At 38.6% G+C, this 10938-nt stretch overlaps 1 pseudogene; it reads right to left on the bottom strand.

Annotated features, from left to right (window-relative positions):
• Positions 1-7704: 7704 nt before the first annotated feature.
• On the bottom strand, positions 7705-9028 carry LOC102828245 (annotated as a pseudogene).
• Between the last annotated feature and the right edge of the window lie 1910 nt (positions 9029-10938).

Genomic DNA, 10938 nt, shown 5'->3' with positions numbered 1-10938 from the left:
AAGGAATTGGCAAAGAACAAGGCACCAGGAATTGATGGAATAAAAAATGAAATCTTTCAAGAAAGTGAGGCGGCACTGGAGGCACTCATCTCTGCCAAGAAATTTGGAAGACAACTATCTGGTCAACTGATGGGAAGAGATCCATCTGTATTTGTGCCCATTCCAAAGAGAGGTGACCCAAAGGAATGCGGAAATCATCAGACACTATCCTTGATATCTCATGCGAGTAAAGTTTTACTAAAGGTAATACAGAAACAGCTGCAATCATACATTGACAGAGAACTTCCAGAAGTTCAAGCCAGATTCAAAAGAGGCCATGGAATGAGGGATATCATTGTTGATGTCCAATGGATCTTGGCTGAAAGCAGAGACTATCAGAAAGATATTTACCCGTGCTTTATTGACTATGCAAAGACTTTTGATTGTGTGGATCATGACAAGCTATGGACAACATTGCAAAGTATCAGTATTTCGGAACACTTAGTTGTGCTCCTGAGGACCAAGAAGTAGTTGTTCAAACAGAAGATGGGAACACTGAATGGTTTAAAATTAAAAAAGATGTGTGACAAGATTGTATTCTTTCACCATACTTATTCAAGGTGCTCTGGTAGCATAGTGGCTACGAATCAGGCTGCGAACCGCAAGGTGAGCAGTTCGAAACTACCAGCTGCTCTGCCGGAGAAAGATGAGGCGTTCTGCTCACATAAAGATTAACAGCCTTGGAAACCCTGTGCAGGGTCGCTATGAGTCGGAACCAACTCCACGGCACATAACAACAACAACATTCAACCTGTATGCTGAGCAAATTATCCAAGAAGCTGGGTTATATGAAGAAAATCGTGGAATCAGGATTGGAGGAAGACTCATTAACAACCTGAGATATGCAGATGATACAACCTTGCTTGCTGAAAGTTAAGAGGACTTAAAATATTTACTGATGAAGATCAAAGACCACAGCCTTCAGTATGGATTACATCTCAATGTAAAGAAAACAAAAAGCCTCACCACTGGACCAATAATCAACATTCCTATCAATGGAGAAAAGACTGAAGTTGTCAAAGACTTCATTTTTCTTCAATCAACTATCAAACACTCATGGAAGCAGCAGTCTAGAAATCAAATGACGTATTGCATTAGGCAAATCTGCTGAACAAGACCTTTTTAAAGTGTTGAAGAGCAAAGATGTCAGCTTGAGAACTAAGATGCGCCTGACCCAAGCCATGGTAATTTCAATAACCTCATATGCATGCAAAAGCTGGACAATGAATAAGGAAGACTGTAGAAGAATTGATGCCTTTGAGATATGGTGTTGGAGTAGAATATTGAAAGTGACATGAGCTGCCAAAAGAATCAACAGATCTGTGTTGGAAGAAGTGCAGCCAGAGTGCTCCTTGGAGGCCAAGATGGCCAAACTTCGTCTCTCAGACTTAGGACATATTGTCAGGAGGGACCAGTCACTGGAGAAGGATATCATGTTTGGTAAGGTGGAGGGTCAGAGAAAAAGAGGAAGACCCCCAACGAGATGAATTGGCCAAGTGACAGCATTGATGCACTCAAGTGTGGCAACGGTAGTGAGGTTGGCGCAGGATCGGGCAGTGTTTTGTTCTGCTGTGCATAAGGTCGCTATGGGTCAGTACTGACTCGATGGCACCTAACAACAACAACAACAACAATGTTGTTTGTTGGTCCAGTGGTGAGGAATTTTGTTTTCTTTACATTGAGATGTAATCCATACCGAAAGCTGTGATCTTTGATCTTCATCAGTAAGTATTTTAAGTCCTCTTAACTTTCAGCAAGCAAGGTTGTATCATCTGCATGTTGCAGGTTGTTAATAAGTCTTCCTCCTATCCTGATGCCAGGTTTTTCTTCATATAACCCACCTTCTCAGATTATTTGCTCAGCATATAGGTTGAATAAGTATGGTGAAAGAATACAGCCCTGTAGCACACCTTTCTGAATTTTACACCATTCAGTGTTCCTATGCTCTGTTCGAACAACTCCCATTTGGTCCATGTACAGATTCCTCATGAGCATAATTAAGTGTTCAGGAATACTCACACTGCGCAATGTTGTCCATATCTTGTCATGATCCACACAATCAAAAGCTGTTGCATAGTCAATAAAGCACAGGTAAACATCTTTCTGATATTCTCTGCTTTCAGCCAAGATCCATTGGACATCAGCAATGATATATCTCATTCCATGGTTTCTTATGAATCCGGCTTGAACCTCTGGAATTTCTCTGTCAATGTATGCTTGCACCTTTTCTGTATTACCTTTAGTAAAATTTTACTCTCATGGGATATCAAAGAGATTTCCGATGATTTCCGCATCCCTTTGGGTCACCTCTCTTTGGAATGGGAACAAATACGATCTCTTCCAATCAGTTCAGCCAGATAGTTGTCTTCCAAATTTCTTGGCATAGATGATGAGTGAGTCCTTCCTGTGCTGCCTCACTTTCTTGAAAGATTTCAATTTTTATTCCATCAATTCCTGGTGCCTTGTTCTTTGCCATTTCCTTCAATGCACCTTGGACTTCCTCCTTCAGTATCATGGATATTATCCTATCACAGACAGCATTGTACCTCATGACTGATCTGTATATGTTCTTTTTGACAATGAATGCAATACCATTCCTCTTCAGTTTGTCATTCCCCACATAGTAAACCATGTGGTTGTCAGATTAAAAATGGCCAATACCAGTCTATTTCAGCTCACTGATGCCTAAGATATCGATGTTTATGTGTTCCATTTCATTTTTGACAATTTCCAATCTTTCTAGATTCATACTTTGTACAGTCCATGTTCTGATTGTTAATGGATATTTATTTACAGCTACTTCTCTTCATTTTGAGTTGTGTCCCATCAGTAAATGAAGGTACCACGGGCTTTAGTCCCACTGGCTTTACTCCTTTGCGTCATCACGGTCAGCTCTACTTTGAGGAGGCAGCTCTTCCCCAGTTGCATTTTAAGTGCCTTCCAACCAGAGGGCTTATTTTCCGGCATTATATCTGACAGTGTTTCTCTGCTATTAATAAGGTTTTCAGTAACTAAATATTTGGAAGTAGTTCATCACTCCTTCTTCCTAGTCTGTCTTTGTCTGGAACCTCGTCTGAAACCTGTCCACCATGGGTGATCGATGGTTCGGTCCCCTGTACTGGCCACAACCACCACTCACTGTCAGTTTTTCATACTGTGGTGGCTCATGAGTTGCTGTGATTCTGGAAGATATGCCATGAGTATTTTAAATTCCAGCAGGGTCACAATCTAAATATAGAAGTATCAAAATAAAACAAACCTACAAGACTGAAAATAGGGAACCAGTAGTATCAAGTTGTAATGAGACAACTACACAGCAAAAAGAGGGAAAAGTATAAGTACAGAACTTCCAAATAGTGAAGAACTCAAGTAGATTTCAAGATAAAACAAATTTTTTTAAATTAGAGAACAAATTAATAAATTAAAGTTTAGCCTCAAAGAAAAGTGAACCTCCAGAGGTTCCAGCTGGATTCAGAAGAGGAGGTGGAACGAGGGATATCATTGCTGACATCAGATGGTTCTTGGCTGAAAGCAGAGAATATCAGAAAGATGTTTACCTGTAGTTTATTGACTGTGCAAAGGCTTTGGATTGTGTGGATCGTGGCAAGCTATGGACAACATTGTGAACACTTAATTATGCTCATGAGGAAATTGTACATAAACCAAGAGGCAGTTATTCAAACAGAACAAGAGAACACGGAATGGTTTAAATTAGGAAAGTTATGCACCAAGATGGGATTCTTTCACTACAGTTATTCTATCTGTATGCTGAGCAAATAATTCGAGAAGCTGAATTATATAAAGAACGTGACATGAGGATTGGAAGAAGACTCATTAACAACTTGTGATATGCAGATGATACAGTCTTGCTTACTGAAAGTGAAGAGGACTTAAAATACTTATTGGTGAAGATCAAAGACCATGGCCTTCAGTATGAGTTGCTTTTCAATGTAAAGAAAACCAAAATCCTCACCACTGGACCACAAAGCAACATCCATATAAATGGAGAAAAAAAATTGCAGTTGTCAATGACTTCATTTTGCTGGAATCAATCATCAACACTCATGGAAGCAGCAGTCAAGTAGTCAAACAACATTAGGCAAATTACAGTATTACATTAGGCAAATCTGTTGCACGAGTCCTCTTTAAAGTGTTGAAGAGCAAAGATGACAGTTTGAGGACTAGAGTGCACCTGACCCAAACCATAGTATTTTCAATAACCTCATATGTATGTGAAAGTTGGACAGTAAGGAAGGAAGTCCATAGAAGAATTGATGCACTTGAGTTGAACTTTCAAAAGAACGATCAGATCAGTGTTGGAAGAAGTATAGCCAGAGTGCTCCTTGGAATCCAGAATGGCCAGATTTTGTCTCTCATGCTTTGGACATATTATGAGGAGGGATTAATCATTGGAGAAGGATATCATGTTTAGTAAAGAGAAAAAAAGTAAGACCCCCCAATGAGATGAGCAATGGGCTCAGGTGTGGCAATGAATGTGAGGTTTGCCCAGGACTGAGCAGTGTTTCATTCTGCTGTGAATAGGGTCACAATGAGTCAGTACTAACTCAATGGCACCTAATAACAACTACTCAAAGAAGATTAATGCACTTTAACATCAAAGCAAAAAAAAGGTAAACCTGCAATATTTCATAAAAATTAAAATAACAGAAATGAAGAAATTAAAAAGACAACACAAACAAAAAATGAACTCAGCAAAAAAAATTTAGAACAAAGAAATAAGCAGCAAGACAAAAAACACATTTTAAAAAAGTGCAATCAATACATACCTATCTATAATTATACCAAATGTAAATAGATTTAATGTACCAATCAGTAGCAGAAAGGATAAGAAAACAGGATCCTTCAAAAAATAAATAAATAAATAAATAAAGTAGAATGTAAAAAAAAAAGAGAGAGAATATGGGGCAGGGGACTAAATAGAATAAAATGACCCTGAAGGTCCCTGCTCTGACTACCCCCTCCCCCCCAAAAAAATCAAAGCATGAAAAAAGTACATCAAGCTAATGGTAATCAAAAATGAGCAACAGTGGAATAGTTCTTTCTAATAAAATAGATTTTAAAGTAAAAATTAGCATAAGAGACAAAAAAAGACATTATCTCATGATTAAAGAGGAATTTAAGAGGACATAATCACAATAAATATCTATACTCCCAAATAAAGAGCCTTAAAATATGTAAATCAAACTCTAATAGAATGGAAGAAATAAACAAATGGCTCTACAATTATCGTTGTTTAGTGCCATCCAGTCAGTTCCAACTCATAAAGACCCTGTAGGAGTGGCTGGTGGGTTTGAATTGTTGACCTTGTGGTTCGCAGTCCAGTGCTTATCCTAAGCACCACACCAGGAGATTGAAATAAACTGCTTTCTATAAAGGGCAGAACGTCTAGAAAGAAATTCAACAAAGAAACAGAAGAACTAAACAACATAATTAATCAACTTGACCTCATAGATTTATATGGAGCAGTCAACCCAACAGCAACACAATGCCTTTCTTTTCTGGTGCACTTGAAACATTCTCCAGAATAAACCATATGTTAGGACAAAAAGCAAGCCTCAATAAATTTTTTAAATGTCAAAATACTACAAAGCATCTTTTCAGATCACAATGCTATAAAATCAGAAATCAACAATAGGAAGATCAAGGAAAATATGAAAAACATGGAAATTGAATAACATCCTGCCTAAAACCTACTAGGTGATAGAACAAATACAAAAATGAAACAAAAATATTCCTTGAATCAAATGAGAACGAAAACACAACATACCAAAACATTTGGGATACAACAAAAGCAGTGCTCAGAGGACAATTTATAACAGCAAACACACACCAAAAAAAAAAAAAAAGAAGAAGAACCAAGATCAACACATTAACACATCTCCAACAATTAGAAAAGGGCCACCAAAGTAAGCCTACAGTCACAAAAGAAAAGAAATGATAAAGATTAGAACAAAAATAATTGCAAAACTTAAAAACAACAGGAAGACTCAACAAGACAAGGAGCTGATTCCTTGAAAGGATAAATAAAATTCAAAACCCATTGGTAAATCTAACAAAAGCAAAGGAGGGAAAGATGCAAATAACATGCATAAGAAATAACACAGGTGATGTCACAACAGAACTAATGGAACTAAAAAGGATAAAAACAGAATACTATGAAGAACTGCAATCCAATAAATTTGAAAATCTAGAAGAAATAGATAATTTTTTTAGAAGAACTTGACCCATTTAAACTATAACAAAAGAAGAAACTGATCAAGTATTCAAAAATTTCCAACAAAACAGAAGTACAGACCCAGATGGCTTTACTGTAGAATTCTACCAAATATTCAGAGAAGAGTTGATACGAATTTTACTCAAACTATTCCAGAATATAGAAAAGGATGGAAAACTCCTGATTCATTTTATGAAGCTAGCGTAACCCTTATTGAACAATCAGGTGAAGATATCACTAAAAAAGAAAATTATAGACTAATATCACTCCTGAACATAGATGCAAAACTGCTCAACAACATCCTAGTCAATAGCATTCAGTAACATCAAAAAAATAATATATCTTGACTAAGTGGGATTTGTGCCAGGGATGCAAAGAGAGTTCATTATTTAAAAAACTATTAACATTATGCACCAAATAAACAAAACTAAGGAAAAGAAACACATGATCATATCAATTGATGCAGAAAAGGCATTTGAAAAGACCCACCATCCATTTCTGATAAAAATAGTCAACAAAGTAGGAATAGTCAGGAAATTCCTCAACATAATTAATAACAGATATACAAGTATCTCTTTGGAATGGGCACAAATAAGGATCTCTTCCAGTCAGTTGGCCAGGTAGTTGTCTTCCAAATTTCTTGGCATAGATGAGTGAGTGCCTCCAGTGCCGCATCAGTTTGTTGAAAGATTTCAGTTAGTGTTCCGTCAATTCCAGGCACCTTGTTCTTTGCCAATGTCTTCAATACATGTTGGACTTCTTCTTTCAGGATCATTGGCTCTTGATCATATGCTACCTCTTGAAATGGTTGAACATCGAAGTATATTTTAAATCATTTTCCTCTATTCTACGAATAAGCACATAAAGAAATAATAGAAAGAATTTAATTCACTATAGCAATCCTCACCACTGGACCAATAAACAACATTCTTATCAGTGGAGAAAAGATTGAAGTTGTCAAGGACTTCATTCTTCTTGGATCAACTGTCAACACTCGTGGAAGCAGCAGTCAAGAGATCAGATGACGTATTGCATTGGGCAAATCTACTGCACAGGAACTTTTTAAAGTATTGAAGAGCAGAGATGTCAGCTTGAGGACTAAGGTGCACCTGACCCAGGCCATGGTGTTTTCAATAACCTCATATGGATGTGAAAGCTGGACAGTGAATAAGGAAGACCGTAGAAGAATTGATGCCTTTGAGTTGTGATGTTGGAGGAGAATACTAAAAGTGCCATGGGCTGCCAAAAAAACCAATAGATCCGTTTTGGAAGAAGTGCAGCCAGAATGGTCCTTGGAGGCTAGGATGGCCAAACTTCAAAATTCAAAAATACCCTGACAGTGGAAGTAGCTCATTCACGTCGGTTTAATGAGAGCCTCTTTCTCCATGAACCACTGATGTGAACAGAAGCCTTTTCTGGATCAAAAGCTATCACAGTAGCCCTTCCATATTTTTCATGAATGCTTTGTAACATCATCCTTAATTTGTACTGAAGCAGGAACAGAGCAGCCGGATTTGAGGGCTGCTTTGGCAAGAGGCACAGCAGAATCATCCTCTGACTTCCTTTGGGGTATAGCAGTAGCCCCTTTATTCCTCTGATGTACTCTCAGTGTAGTGGGCACAGATCAAGATATCTCCACCTTGGGATTAGTGATCTGAGGTTTGGCACTGATGGTTGATGTGGCTTTCTTCTCAGTAGTGACTGCGCTTTTATCATCCCCCTTGGGTCAATGAATCAAGTTGGGCAGGGCAATTAAAACTCCAGAGTTTGGCAAGCAAGTTGGTGGGAAAAGTCCAGATGGGGCAGGTACAAGTGGAGGCACCAAAAGTGGATGTATCATGACAAGACAAGGTGGATGGAGGGATAGCTGGAGGTGTAGGGGGAGGTAGCCTTGGAGGAGGGCCCCAAAGAAGAGGGCCAGGAGCCAGACCTGGAGGAGGGCCTGGAGGGGGACCTGGGGATCGACTTGGAGGTGGTCCTGGAGGTAAAAGTCAGGATAAAGGCCCTCGGAGTCCTGGAATTCCTGATGGCCTCAGGAATGGAGGATCTCCTGGCAGTGGTCAAGGAGGAAGGCCTGTTGGTGGTCCAGGTGGCCTTAAAGGTGGAGCAGGTTGTGGTGCAAGGGGTGGTGGTCCTGGCATAGAGGTGCCTATATCTGAGAAGGAGGATCAGACTGTAGAGAACCAGTAGATATGCCATTGGAAAGTGATTCCTCTTTATGTTGCTTTTGTGATTGTTTTTCTGCTTCAGAATCATCATCTTCTGAAAATCCCTCTTCATCTGGTTCCTTCTCAGGGATTTGCTGGCCTGCCATTCGAAGCATCACGGCTTGAAGAGGAGTCAGCTCCTTCATGTTCTTTTTCTTCCTTGATTTTCCAGGCATGTCTGCGAATCGCACACAAAACATATATTCATCTTGCCTATGAAGGGGAAGATCTAGGGCAAAGCCCACCTTATGGCTATACATCTGTAAATCTTGGCAAAGGAATACTCTCAACTTCCACATACTGAGCATTTTTAACAGCATCAAAATATTGGCTAATTTGAATCCTCTTCTGTTCATAGTCTATTCTGAGCTTTCTCAGTTCTTTGTAAATATCTGGAGTCTCTTTTTCATAGAGTTGTAAAATACATTAGAAGTTTTTTATGCTTGTCTTTCAAAAACTTTTCATTTAACTGTGAGTGTTGCACTGGATTAAACTCCAATTCATCTAATTTCTCCGTGTCATGAATCATCTGTTTTGGATCCTTCATCTTTAAAACCGCAGCTCATACCATCATAAGTTGTTTTTTGTTCTTTTTTAATTATCTTTTCCGGGATTCCTTTCAAGCCTGATCTGTGGGTTTCATAAGTTTTCCACTCTTGGTGGATGATGTAGATCTCTGTCCCATAATGGCAATCTGTATGGTTCACTTGTGATTAAAAAAAGAACAAAACAAAACACTTCTGTTGGCTCCCGGTACTGCAAGAAAGGGGCAAATGATTCCTAGTTTCTTTTGCTTCAGCCCTGTCTCTCAGTCAGCCACCAAGCTACCACCATCTTGAAACATCTCTTCAGATTTTTGTATTCTTTTTTTCTGCTTCTTCTTCTATCTTAGCATTATTGAGAGATTTGTCTTCCAGCTCACTGATTCTGGTTTCCATCTCTTCAGTTCTACTCTTTTGCCCTTTAAGTGTGTTGTCCGTTTCTGATTTTTTGGCATTAATTGTCTGGACCTCTTTTTGCAGGTTCTTTATCAGTTCAAACGCTGTTTCAATTTTGGTAACTTGTTCCTATAGCATTTTTCTGACTACTTCCTTGTTTTCCTCGGTTTTTCTGTGGAGTATATGGATGCACCTCAATATCATTCTCCTAAATTCTCCTTCAGCCAATTCCAGAGCCTCTTCACCCTCTAGGCCAATGCTAGCTCTCCATTTTGGCCATTTGGCTGAGCGACTCTGTCTTGCTTCTGCACATGAGCAGACATTTTTAGGTATTGCAGTGCTATTGTGTTTGTGTTAATTAAATTAATGTATAATGGTATATTCTTAAGCACTCTCAAAATTGTCTCCTGCTGGGTGTAATCAAGAGATGGACTTCTCTGTTCATTGTTCTTGAGGCTACTTTTAGAGTATTTTAAACAGGTGTTGGTTGTACATGCTGTTCTGATATATAGCAGCTGGTATTGGCTCTGCCTTTTTGTTGGGGTTTTACAAGGTGCAGATGTAGCTTGGCCAGAGTTGCTGTCTCTTGTTAAGTGAGGCACGAATGGAAACTCCCACAAAAATAGGAAGAAAGCCAAATTCAGTACTAATTCCCAAAGTCAAACGTCATAAGGACCTGCCAATGATTAGTCTCCAAAACCTACTAAGACATTCGGATATTTCCTGTTTGCGCTCAGGGCAAGCATCCTGGGCAAATCCTGCCCCTGAGCAACTCAGGAGGTCAGTGATAATCATTCCACGTATCATAAACCTTGTGGGCACAGCACAGGACTTTCTCAAGTGGAGATATCCAGATCAGACAGAGAGAGCGTGACAAGGGAGAGTGACAAAACTGGTTGAAGGAAAGGGAAAGAAAAAAAAAAAAAAAAAAAAAACAGATAAAAAGACCTTCATGCCTCTATTTATGCAATTTGCTTGGAGGTTTTGCTCTGGGAGCAGACTTGTTGCTCTCCCCACCCTTAGAAAATAAATACACTTAAACCTGTAAAAACCAGTTGCTTTTGAGTTGATTCAAACGAATTTGGCCTCATGTGTGTCAAAGTAGATCTATATACTTCATTGGATTTTTCTACAACTAATGATCTATTGAAAGTAAATCACCAGGTCCTTTATCTAAGGTGCCTTTTGCCTCAAACCTCCAACATTTCAGTTAGCAGCCAATTGCCTTAACTATTTGTACCACCCAGGGATTCATGAGTATATTTCAGAAAAATAAAATATTTGGGAATAATTTTATCAGAAAATACAAAAATATGTTAAAAAATATAGAAACAAAACTTACTGTAGAATCATGCTAAAGATTGAAACAAACGGGAAGGTAAACCATGTGTTCTCAAAGGAATATGTAATATTAAAATAGTGTCAATTCTTCCAAATTAATGATGGAATGTAATTCCCAACAGGACCCAGTAGGAAGTTGATGGATTTATTTGTTTATATTTATCAAATAGGTAATTTG

This window comes from Chrysochloris asiatica, unplaced genomic scaffold (genome assembly GCF_000296735.1).
Source record: "Chrysochloris asiatica unplaced genomic scaffold, ChrAsi1.0 scaffold00035, whole genome shotgun sequence".
Taxonomy (NCBI): domain Eukaryota; kingdom Metazoa; phylum Chordata; class Mammalia; order Afrosoricida; family Chrysochloridae; genus Chrysochloris; species Chrysochloris asiatica.
The sequence above is the reverse complement of the archived record's forward strand: the minus strand, read 5'-3'. Positions and strand labels throughout refer to the sequence as shown.